The 13,141-nt window shown below is 41.8% G+C and overlaps 1 protein-coding gene across 1 annotated transcript in view; it reads right to left on the bottom strand.

The window, feature by feature from the left end:
* Positions 1-13,141, bottom strand: part of LOC135703833 (potassium voltage-gated channel subfamily KQT member 1-like) — a 745,326-nt gene that overhangs the window by 698,286 nt on the left and 33,899 nt on the right. The window lies entirely within an intron of this gene.

Raw genomic sequence — 13,141 nt, 5'->3', positions numbered from 1 at the left:
CCCTTGGCACCCCCATTAGCTACGCCAACTGGTGACAACCGGGGCGGATGGTTAGGGTGCCACCCCCTAAGTGTCAGCAATTTTTGTTTACTGTCAACCTTTTTCCATTTATCAATATTTGTGAAGCCATCCTAAGGGTTAAATAAAGTTACCCCTCCTAATTAAGTAGATAATAAAGATTGCAAATTTATGGTTTTCAGTTTGGGGTACGCATACTCTTTCCAAACATTCGCGCAATTGAAATTACTGAAACATAATTTTTATAAATTTTCGATTCAGCTTAAGATACTGCAATAAGTAAACAAAAAATATCAAACGAAATTGCTAAAACGTTCTAGAAATTTGATTTTATGATGAATTATTTACATTTTTGGTCACAAGGCAATTAAATTGTTTTGAATATTATCCCACTATTCAAAGAGCTTTTATTGCAGGTTTATGAAACTTAGAAACAAATGTTTTAAATCCTGTAGCAATCAGGCATGAAAAATCATTTACATTTATTTGTGCATTAATTTACATTCATTTGCCACTAACGTTTTTCATCAATAGAAATCAGTAAATTTATCCAAATCGGGTTTCCAGGTTTTCCTGGTTCACTTGCTACCAAGATTGTTTAAAAATTTATGAATTCTGCTCGAGAATTCGGTCAAACGGCATTCGGACAAATGACCTATTCAACCAAAGACAGCGACTTATTATGGGCTTTTACGCTGATGTTTAATTTCAAGTGAATGGCCATCACCGGGATTGAACGAACAGTGATAATAGCAACTCGATATTAATATAAGTGGCTCGGTGGCCTAGAGGCGACCGTTTTTTGCTTATTGAGAAGAAGAAGATCATAGATTCAATACCAGGCTCGTTCATTGTATAGAGTTGTTAATGTCACGATGCAAACAAACGACCACATCGCCAACCATGGTGAACCTGATCCACTAATATCAATTTCTGCCACAGAAAGATGTAATGTGATGTGATGTGATGTGAATGGAACCCACCATCAGTGCAAGGATTACCAATGTCTGCAGATACTTTACCGGTTGTAAAGTTCTGCCTGATGGTTTGTTGCAACAGGGTGAATCAGCTTCATTGAAGACCTTTGGAAAACAAAATGACCAGATGGCCATCTGTAATCACGTGACAAGGGACTGGCAAATTCACGAAACCTCGTCCAGTCAACAAATTCTTTGATTCCCTTAGGCTGCCCCCCCACCTCCCAACCCAGTATATAATATAATGATTTAATATATATAAATTACGAGAGACGAACCAGCCCAAGGCTGAAAATCTCTTTAATAAAGAAAAAAAATATATATATATATATGTATAAATTACAGTAATGTTCCAACACATGTTCAAAAATGCGTGGAGAAAACTCCATTAAGAATTTGCCAATTTTAAGAGAATCATGTAAATTTAGTTCAAATAGATAATATCAGATACGATCTCACCAAGTTAGTCCAAATAAATCCACAGAAAGCATCCGCGCTATTGTTGCATTGTAGTTCAAAAAAATATCAACAAGTAATGTAATTTTCTCTCCAAATCAATATATCCGGGAGCGCATTCCCGATGCTTATTTTTCTCTAGTCATTTTTAAACGTTCTGCCACAGAAAGATGCGCAGATGCAAACTAAAAATCCGTAAGGACGAGGCAAGCGCCGTTTTATTGATCGTGACAGTATTGACTTGGCAGAATGTGCACACTGAGAATGGATTGTTAATACCAAGCCTCAATCATTTGGAACTTCGTGCTAGATTCATAAGATCTGACCAACCGTGGAGTAACAATTACTTGTTCAGTCATCAATGTTCAATAGGAAATGATAAGATCAGATCAGTGCTCAGCTTTTCACGTCTGTGGTTGCTGGCATCAAAGCTTTACTAAAACTGCAATCATATAAGAATTTAAACTGGTACCATAACTTAATTAACTAATCGCTTCTATTCAAATCCCCGGATTTTTTTCGATGATAATTCGAAAAAAAATGGTGAACCGATATAGTCGATGCCATCATATGCAGGCATCAGCCATGCCTGATTTACATTCATAATACTAAACCCGAAAAATAGTGAGGCTTATGAAAGAAACGGAAATGTTTGATGCAGAACCAGCAAGCACGACTTTTCCTTAATGCAGACAAAATGATACTTTTATTCCCAAGCTCCTCCAACACAAAACAATTACTATGGTCGCATCGCCTGCCTAAGTGAATCCTGACTCAGGGGGTAGGAGCAACTATCCAACTCCGTAGCATCTATGGGGGCGGCGGTGAGTCGCTGGCCTTCCGTTAAGTAGATGTTGCATCAACAATATCCTTCCTTTCCCTGTAACGGAGAAGGTGGGCGTGGCCGGCAATGGTAATTGTCATGCTTTTTCTGTTCTGAATTCTGATTAGAGAGCTATTTTTTTTTTTCCTCTGTTCGGGACATAAAACCACTGCGACCAGTAATTTGATCTATTGTAGTATATCCCGTGTCCTTAGTTTAGTGCATGTCGTATTACTCCATCACTATTGAGAAATGATGAAGCATTCGATTTTTTTTACAGTTGTCATTCTCGCATTTATCGCAAGGATCCGACTCTAATTGAAAGGTCCCGCTATTTATACCCTTCGGAGTGTTGGAACACCCTCCAAAGGCGCGCTCCTTTGTCAATCAAAATTGGATCTCTTAGCAACAAAAACAAGCAATGACACCGATAATGACCATGCATCAGAACCCTAGTCTTAACCACTTCAAACTAGGGAACAATGAATAGAAGATTTGGAATCACATAGGTGAAGACTAACTCATTTTTTCCTTGTTTCAAGATCATCCTCGGTCAAGGCAACCCGGGGACTTGTCACTATCAACAAGGCATAAAAAGTAACAAGGACTAAGATGTGTTCCTTTGGTTACTGAAAAATCCTGTTCCCCTAGTCTGAAGTAGACAAGACTAGGAATCGGTGGTAGATCTTACATCCCGTAACGTACCACGAAAAGGTGATCTACCCACGTTACGGGGCTAGAGAGCTATTCATTCCCAAATAGTTTTTCCTTAAGCAATTAGAATATGAAAGTTTAAGTATTTAGTTACATGGTAGTTGCCAGTATGCATACTACGAATTACACCGTTACAAACGCAACGTTACGCAACGCAGACAAAATGATACTTTTGATATTAAGGGCTTCCCTTAGCTCAGTCGGTAAAGGCGCAGCTACAAAGCAAGACCATGCTGGAGGTGGCTGGGTTTGATTCCCGGTTCGGTCTAGGAATTTTTCGGGTTGGAAAATTTCTCGACTTCCCTGGGCATAGAGTATGATTGTACTTGCCACACAATTATACTAATGCAAAAATGGTCCAGGCGTTGAAAGCTCTCAATTAATAACTGTGGAAGTGCATCTAGAACACTATGTTGAGAGCACGCAATTCATTAATATGCGATATGCAATAAGCTTAAATGAGAGGAAGTAGAAGAAGTATCAGACAAAAATCTTGTCTGAAATCAAACGAAAGTATTTACATGATACGTTCCTCATAGAACAAAATAAGCAATACTCCATCGAAGCTTTCACTTCATAGCCCAAAGAAAGTGATCCTTGCTCAGATAAGAAAAAAATGACTACACATTTAAGTTTCATTTTGCATCATTACTACCTTCTACCAGCAAAACTCAGAACAGGAGTATTAAACAAGGAAGCTTTAATGTTTACATTATCACGACATGATGATGACGAGCAAAGTGCCAGACGACAGCAGCTGTTACTGCTACTCGCTTGCAGTTTCGACAACATCCTACTTTTCCTAAAAGCTGAATGGCGCACCAGCACACAGTGGGACGAAATCAAAAATAGTGGGCCGTGGATATTTGCGACGAAACTACTGAGTGTAGCATTTTGATGCCTTTTGGAAGTTTCTTCATTTTTTGAGTACTTTAATTGAGTAGTGAACATTTTTGATTAAGGGTGGTATACGCTAAGATAAAAAAAATAACTTTTTTATGTCGTGTTGACATTGATGAACATTTAAGGAAACATTGTAGATAAAGTCATTTTAAGAAACTTTGTCCGAGTCGTCCATTTTCTATCTCTCAAGTGGACAAAGTTATAGGGTGAAAATGGAGTACAAACGCTAGTACCCCCTTAAAAACCGGTTTTTACCATAAGTTTCTGTGGTTTCTATATGGGGGTACACTTTTTGAAAACCGAAAATGGAGCATGTAACAAAATTATGAAAGATTTTGAACGTTAATATCTCAGCTGCCCCTGGACCAATTTCAATAATTTTATCATCAATCGATCAGAAATATTTCTTAGCATCTGCTAAATTTACAACTTTATCATTTTTCAAAATACGACTAATGAAAATTGCTCGAATGTGCAACTTTTGCTATGATATTTAAAATTATCACCGATTGCCTGCGAAAGCGATTTCCCTAACACAGATTTCAAAGTTGAATTTCATTGAATGATTATTCAATCACCGCATGGTGAGTGGTGGTGTTCTCCAGTACACAACGAAAGGCTGCCTGCAAGCAGCGAGCTGCAGCCCACATAAGAATTCATAGAAGGAGGAAGAAGCCGAGCCGCTATTGATCGGAATCAGTAGCTCTTCGTGAGTCGCTGTGGGCCATCTATGTCAAGCGTGAAATACTACATTTTATAAACAGAGAGAACCCCGCTCAAATTTCTATTCCTACATAAAATACAAGCTCCTGCTGCAGTTATCAAACAAGATTTATTATATAAGACCACGTAGTCCTACGTCATCATTGCGTACAATCCCATAGGGCTGTCCCTTGTAGTTGTTTTTTCTTCAATGTTGTACAAAGTTGTAAGCGCTCTAAAAATGCACATTTTTGCTCAATGAAGCAAATCACTATCTCTTCCTGTAAAGGATTTACAGCCGTATTTATAATTTTTCAACACTAACTTTAAATGGGTGTATCTTGTAGGTTAGCAGGTATTGGCAGCTAAATTCAACGTTATTTTGTTCAGAAACTTATACCCTACTGTTACATACACAACTTGTTGGGTGATCCAAGGCGATGCCTAATAATTTTTCTAATAAAGTACCTCAATGTTTTGTTACGTTCAGTTGTTTTCATGACCATTTTTCCAAGTATGTACATTAGAGTTGGTTGCAGCTTCGACAAAGTTGTTTGGTATAGTATTCTCAATCTAAGTCCAAGTTTTGGTGAAATTTGAGCAATATTTGGATTTTTGGTAAGCAAAAGGATAGGATCGTTCCGTCACCCATACAAAATTTGAAAATTCTCCCGCAAATCGAGATTATTGGCAGGGCCCCACAAAGTCACTTTCAATCGTAAATCATCAAGTGACGATGAAGCTGTAAACCATCACTTTCAATTGAAAGTCATTTTGTCTTCTCTTCGTGCAGATCCCCGTCAACATCAACAGAACCACTTTTGAGCAGTTTCCATGCTCTTTGTTTCGGCTTTCTTCTTTCATTGTCAAATGAACTTACTTTTGCATTGAAGCGAAGCTGTTCATTCCAAATTCGCGCAGTTTTTATGACTTTTGTTGATTGTTCACTCGGTTCATTTAAGGTGATACTCTAAGGAAGCCTTAGCGTGAAACTTCAAAGACACAAATGTCAGCTTCCACAAAACATACAAATTTGAAATTGCTACTCTCTGTAGTAGCACAGCAAACAAGGAGTAGCAATTTCAAATTTGTATGTTTTGTGGAAGCTGACATTTGTGCCTTTAAAGTTTCACGCTAAGGCTTCCTTAGAGTATCACCTTAAGCGTATGCGCATAGATCTATGCACGTGGATGACAAATTTATCATTGTCGGGTGGTTTGTTTATCCATCAATATGGGTATTTTTTAAATCGGGGTGACGTCTAGAGGTCGAAAATCGATATGCGACGCCATTTTTAAATCCAAGATGCCGGTTTCCAGTTTAATAAAAATAGGGAAATACTGTCAAATACCATAAAGGTATTTTTGGAATCTGGATGATGTCTAGAGGATGAAAATCGATATCCAACGCCATTTTGAAATCGAATATGGCGGCTGCCGACTTAAGAAAAAGTGGAAATACAGACAAATACACATCAATATTGACATTTTTGTAATCAGTATGAAGTCTACCGATCGAAAATTGATATGCGACGGCATTTTGAAATCCAAGATGGCGGCTTCCTATTTCAGAAAAAATTGGGAAATATTGTCCAATATCCATCAATATAGGTATTTTTGGAATCGGGATGGCGTCTAGAGGCCGGAAATCGATATCCGACGCCATTTTGAAATCCAAGACGAGGACTTCCGAGTTGCGTAAAAGTGTCAAATACCCTAATATATGAATATTTTCAGAATGGAGATGAGACGTATATGCCGAAAATTGATGTCACACCGTCTTTAAATCCAAGATGGCGGCTTTAGTTCAGCTTTAGTTAGTAGTTAGAAACTGTGAAATACTGTCAAATACCGATCAATGTTGGTTTTTTGGAATCGGGGTGACATCTAGAAGACAGAAATCGATGTCCGACGCCATCTTGAAATTCAAGATGGTGGCTTCCGATTCCAAAAGAAGTGTCAAATCGCCTGCGAATGGCACCGAATATCGATTTTCAGCATCTACGTCTCGTAGGAATCGGAAAGATCCCCGTTCCGAAAAATACCCTGATATCAAACTGAAACTTTTACAATAGCCCAGCAGGGTAAACTGGCACAACTCGCCAACGAGGCGCGACGCATGAAGCTAGAAATCCTGGGACTGAGTGAAGTTCGTTGGCCAAACTTTGGAGAACACAAACTGCCGTCGGGACAGGTACTACTATACTCTGGTATTCGAGGTGAAATCGCTCCCCGCCATCGTGGAGTTGGTCTCCTACTTAGCGTCCAGGCAAGTGCTGCGCTCATCAAGTGGGAGCCTGTTAATGAGAGGATAATCGTTGCCAGATTTAGAACACGGGTTCGTAACCTTACCATAATCCAATGTTATGCGCCAACCGATGCTGCCGAGCTACAGGACAAGGAGAATTTTTACAGTCAACTGAATGCCACTGAAAATCAGATCGACGACATCTGCATCAGCCGAAAATGGAGACGGAGCCTTCTTGATGTTCGAAATAAACGCAGCGCCGACATCGCGTCTGAATATCACCTTCTAATCGGTGAAATCCGCCTACGCATGGCGTGGATCCAGCGACGGGAGAAGAGACTCGGGCGGCGGTTCAACACACGCCGACTTGAAGATCCAGCGGTAAAAGGTCTTTTGTTGAAGAACTTGAGACTCGATCTGCGGACGTTCCAGAAGGTGGCAGCGTAGAAGAACAATGGACGGCCATCAAGAATGCCTTTATAGAAACAAGCGAGAACAACTTGGGTGAGCTGCGCACCCAGAGGAAAGACAACTCGGCATGATCCGCCTAGGGTGCGGCGCATCACTCGCGTCAATTCCGAGGCCCCATCACTGCAGGAGATTGAAGCAGCTATCCGAAGCTTGAAATCCAACAAGGCTCCAGGGGTCGATCGCATATCAGCAGAGAGGCTCAAAGCTGACCCCATGCTATCCGCACAAATGTTGCATCAACTATTCTGTAATATCTGTGACACCGCGACTTTTCCGGCCGACTGGATGCAGGGCATCTTAGTAAAGGTCCCAAAGAAGGGGGATCTGACTGTGTGCGACAATTGGCCAGGCATCATGTTACTGTGTATTGTTCTCAAAGTTCTGTGCAAAATTATCCTGAATCGGATACAGGAGAAGATCGACGCGACTCTCCGACGGCAGCAGGCAGGATTCCGTGCCGGAAGATCTTGTGTGGACCATATTGTCACGCTCCACATCATCCTGGAGCAGGTCAATGAATTCCAAGAGTCCCTTTATTTGGTATTCATTGACTACGAAAAAGCTTTCGACCGTCTCAATCACGAGAATCTGTGGGGCGCCCTGAGACGCAAGGGAGTCCCGGATAAAATCGTCAACCTCATCGAAGCGCAGTATGAGGCTTTCACGTGCAGAGTTCTGCATAACGGAGCCTTGTCCGACCCTATACGGGTAGTCGCTGGTGTGAGACAAGGATGTATACTATCACCGCTACTGTTTCTCATCGTAATCGACGAGATTATGGTAGGTGCAATAGACCGTGTACCGAACCGTGGGCTGCTTTGGCAGCCTATTACCATGGAGCATCTCAACGACTTCGATTTGGCTGATGATGTTGCTCTACTAGCACAACGGCGCTCTGATATGCAGAGTAAGCTCAATGACCTAGCCGAACGCTGCTCTGCGGCGGATCTCACCATCAAAGTCAACAAGACCAAATCGTTGGATATCAACACGGGCAACCCTTCCAACTTTACGGTAGCGGGGCAAGCAGTGGAGAAGGTCGAAATTTTCCAATATCTTGGCAGCCAAATAGCGTCGGACAGCCGGCGCCGGTGGTGTAGTGGTAAGCATGACTGCTTTCTAACACCCCAATGGGTCTGGGTTCAATCCCAGCCGAGGTCGGTGGGATTTTTCTGAGGCATAAAAATCTCTGGTCACGTCTTCCTTCGGAAGGGAAGTAAAGCCGTTGGTCCTGGCCCATGTGTGTTGAATGGGTTCGATATCCTACGCAGGTGTGGAAGCTGCCTTCCTGCACATTCGATTGCCGCCAATAGATGGATGGCAATCGATGTCCGTCGTTGATTGGCACTAGATTGCGGAACAGAAACCGACGTTAAATAAAGGAAAGAAGAAAAATAGCGTCGGACGGCGGGACCAAGAGCGACATAGGTGCACGAATCAAGAAGGCTAGGGCTGCCTTTGCGAGTTTACGAAACGTATGGAGATCCAACCAGATAAGTCAACGCACCAAAATCCGAATTTTCAACTCGAACGTGAAATCTGTGTTGTTATACGTCAGCGAGACGTGGTGTGTATCAGCGGAGAACACTCAAAAGCTGCAGGTCTTCATCAACCGATGCCTGCGGTATATAATTCGTGCCTGGTGGCCTCACAACTGGATCTCGAATGTCGAGCTCCATCGTCGATGTCATCAGAAGCCATTGTTTCGAAAATGCATAGCCCTGGTTGTTGGGGACCAGAATAAGCATTAAAAGAGCAGTGGAGAACCCACTCTAATTTTTAATTCTTGAAAAAAATTGTCATGAAATCAGCAAAACGTAACAAAACTTTGAGGTACCGTTTTAGAAAATTTATTATGCATTTCCTTGGACCCCCTATGAATTGTATATGTAACAGTAGAGTAGAATATGCTGAATAAAATAACGTTGAGATTAGCTGCTAATACTTGCTAACCTGTAATATACACCCCTTTATAGATAGCGTTACTAATTTATAAAAAAGGAGCTTAAATCATTAAAACAAAGAGATAGCAATTTGTTTTTTTTTGTAACAAAATGTGTAGTTTTAGAGCTCTTACAACTTTGTAGAACATTGAAAAAAAAATTATATTCAAACTAAAAAGTTATGGTAAAAAACAGTTTTTAAGGGGGTACTACCGTTTGTACTCAATTTTCACCCTATAACTTCGTCCACTTGACAGATGGAAAATTTACGTCTTGGACAAAGTTTCTTAAAATGACTTTATCTACAATGTTTTCATAGATAATCATCAATTTTAACAAGTTTTTTTTTTATCTTAGTGTATACCCCCCTTAAGCAAAAAATTTACCACTGCAATAAAGTATTTAAAAATTGAAGAAACATTCTTGACGTCTTGTAGTTTTGTCACAAATGGCCATGTTCCTCTTTTAATTTTAATTTCGTCCCACTATGCAGCAGTGCCGAAAGTCATTACAGAGGAACATGAGGACCGGTGATATCGCCTTCATCTACACCAAACCAACGTCAGTGAGTCTTGGACGACACCAGCAGTGACGACGACATGGGAAGCTCGAGGATTTTCAACATTTATGAGCAAAGTTTCATGTTATGCTGGTGGAATTTGACGCCATGCTTACGCTGTTCACTCGCATGCTTCCGCCCGAAAGGATAGATGGATCATATGGCTCGCGAGTGCCATCTGTCGCCAATGGGTGCAAACGTTTGCATGATGAATGAGGAAAATTAGCTGTAATGGAATCAGTCACAAGTTCTTTGTTTATGATTAGCATAGCATTAAAATAGTTCCGGTTCACTTAGTGTTTTACTTTTCAACAGATTTCCTATAATACATTCAAAATAAGATTTGTTTTTAAGTACTCCAGCAAACGAAAAACAAATGAACATGTTCAAGAAGTTGAATTTAATTAAAAACGGCATACGACAATAAATTGAAAACAGATCAATTACCCGCTGCAGACTGGGCAGAGTGCATGCAGCTGCCAGTTGGAATTGCAATAAACAACACCCAACTTATTTACCGTTTCCAATAAATCCCCTGCGAAGAAGTCAACAAATCGAAAACAACTATATTTTACGACCAAGGAAACGGAACACAATACCAGCGATCGATCTTGAACTACATTTCTCCACTCTAACGAGCCAAGGACATGCCGCCGTTGTCGTCCTCGTAATCGCCATCGTGGTCGAAGGATATCAAAGCAGGAAACTCACTAATTAAAATTAACGTGTGTTTCGTGTTCGCTCGTGACCACCTCCACCGACACCGAGGGTGGTGAACTCGAAAGGACAAAAAAAAATCATCTAGGTTGGGGGAAGTTGTTTACACATCCATCGGTCGATCGACGATTTATATCCTTTTACCGGAGTTTTCCTCTTCCATTTTTCAAACATGCGACCTACTCGTGCACGGGTGATTGATTTCAGAAGGGGTAATTTGAAGATTAGGGCCGGCTTGAATTACAAAGTGTTGATTCTGTTTATTTGCCTGATATGTAGGTACTGAAGCTTATCAATATTCGCCACGCACAGGACGGAAAAATGGAATTGTAAACGTCGCGTAAAATATCACTCGTGTAATTTTTACCTACACTTGGCATAAACAACCCAATTTTGTACATGCATGTATGCATTATTTAAGATTTCTGAATAATTCCGTCCCTGAAACGATTATGACTTCTAGTCGGACTTTAACGATGAACTCCTTCGTGGTTGCCCCAAGTTGGACACCGGGACGCACGCCTGTCATATGTGTTATGGAAGCCCCTAATTCATCCATCACAGTCAAGTTATTTATTCCTGCGAGCGACCTCCAGCCGTCCCTGTCCTGTGTTTGGATGTGAAGAAGGGGTCTTCAAAAAACCCTATCTCAGGCAAGTACGATGATATTTCGAACAATCCACTTCCTGAAATGTATTATGCTTACAACCGATTATTTCCGATAAAAGCACAACCTGCTTTATTCAACTCGACACTCGGTCGCACACTTGCCACTAGCCTTGTGGAATCCTCTATCGTCCCAGCCCTGCGTTTGAGTTAGGAGAGGGGGTCACAATCAGCAAAGCAATAACTGCTCTGCCAGAAAAATTGTTAGTTTCTAGAGTGCCATCGTATATGTCTGCTCCTCGACAATTGTGGTCTGAAAATGACATTAGCAGCCCCACCATGCCAGAAGCCGTGACGCTCCACAGAAAATTCACCGGAAGCATCCAGATCCTCTGATCTAGTCCTGCCGAAGATTGACGGCGTACACCATTATGATGAATCAACTTCTGTTTGTTTACTGGGACGCACTGCCGTTGGCATCATGCAAGCCCCCGAGCCCCCCAGCCACAGTGAAGCCGTTCCCGCCAGCGACCTGCAGCCATCCCGGTCCTGTATGCGGCCCTGGTGAATGGGTTTTCCAACCACTCGTTTACGGCAAGTATGAACTCGTCCATTTGAATTCAACTGCCAGGTGATATTTCGTTGCCTGATAGTTCACCGTTCTCCCACTCGGATCCTGGACAAATTACCATTGACACGGCTCGCGTCGAACCCTCTAGCAGTTTACGAGTCTACTATCAGAACACCAGAGGACTCATGACTAAATTGGACGATGTTTATCTGGCTGCGCTTGACGGGGAATATGACGTTTATGTATTCACGGAAACTTGGCTCGATGGGAGGATCAATTCAGTGCAACTGTTTGGCTACTCTTTTACTGTCTACAGATTAGACCGTAATTCATCCAACAGCATTCGTACTCGCGGTGGTGGTGTCCTTATCGCCGTTTCCATCCCATGCGCCTCCTGCGTGATCTCCAACGAACTATTTACTACAATTGAAGCGGTTTGGGCTAAGGTCAGCCTCACTTCGCGGAACATCCCCATTGGAGCGGTGTATATTCCCCCTGAACGTCGACATGACAGCAGCACAATGCAGCTTCATCTAGATGCTGCAGAATTTGCATCGTCCTTGGCTGATATAACGGATGTGCTTCTTCTGCTTGGTGACTTTAATGAGTCTGGGCTTATCTGGTCGCCCTCAGGTCAAGGTTACGCATTTCCAGATCCGATTGCATCTTCAACTAATCCTGCCAGACGCTTGCTTGAAGACGGCACGGCTTTTCATAGACTGAGCCAGATAAACCTTGTTCCGAAAAAGCACTTATGGACTGTGTCGTCGCTGAAGCGCCTGACGTCAACGTTCCTCTTGACAATTTTCACCCTGCTTTGGATATATCTATCGCGAACGTATCTCAAATTCTTTTTGATGAAACCTCGACTGCCAATCGTCTCAATTTTCGGAAGACCAATTTCCGTTTGCTGAGACGTTTCTTGTCCCGGATCGACTGTAACGTGTTGAATGACCTTGATATCGATACAGCAGAAGCTCGCTATAACTGCCTGTTGGTTCTGGCCACACAGAACGCGATTTCCTTCCCCCCGCGATCAGCTGGTGGTAGCAGACGACAAATTAGACTAGTTTTTCTAGCCGTTCTGGCAACCGCGGTTGCACAGCTGATTGTTTGTGAGCCAAAAACGAATTTTGTAACCGAACCGACGATTAGATTAAGTTGAACACCCGAGCAGTGAAGTTAAATAAAGTGAAAATTGTAAAGTGTGAAAGTTATTCTCAAATAAAGTTTGTTCCTACTTGCCGCTTACTGTGAGTTAGTTAGTTAGGAAAGGAAGAAAGTGAAGTGAGAAAAACTTACTGCAAATCTGCTGTGCTGCTTCCTGCCGGTGTCATCTGTTGTCAGTGGTGGCTGTTTTTCCGTTGCTGCCCACCACCAAGTTCACACGTAAAACACAACGTAGGACTACAATTTCGTGGTAAGCGCCAACAT

Source organism: Ochlerotatus camptorhynchus, unplaced genomic scaffold, assembly GCF_037179485.1.
Source record: "Ochlerotatus camptorhynchus isolate MF236.1 unplaced genomic scaffold, CSIRO-AGI_Acam_v1.1 ptg000021l, whole genome shotgun sequence".
Lineage (NCBI taxonomy): Eukaryota > Metazoa > Arthropoda > Insecta > Diptera > Culicidae > Ochlerotatus > Ochlerotatus camptorhynchus.
Note: the sequence above shows the minus strand (reverse complement) of the source record. Positions and strands in the feature narration are given on the sequence as shown.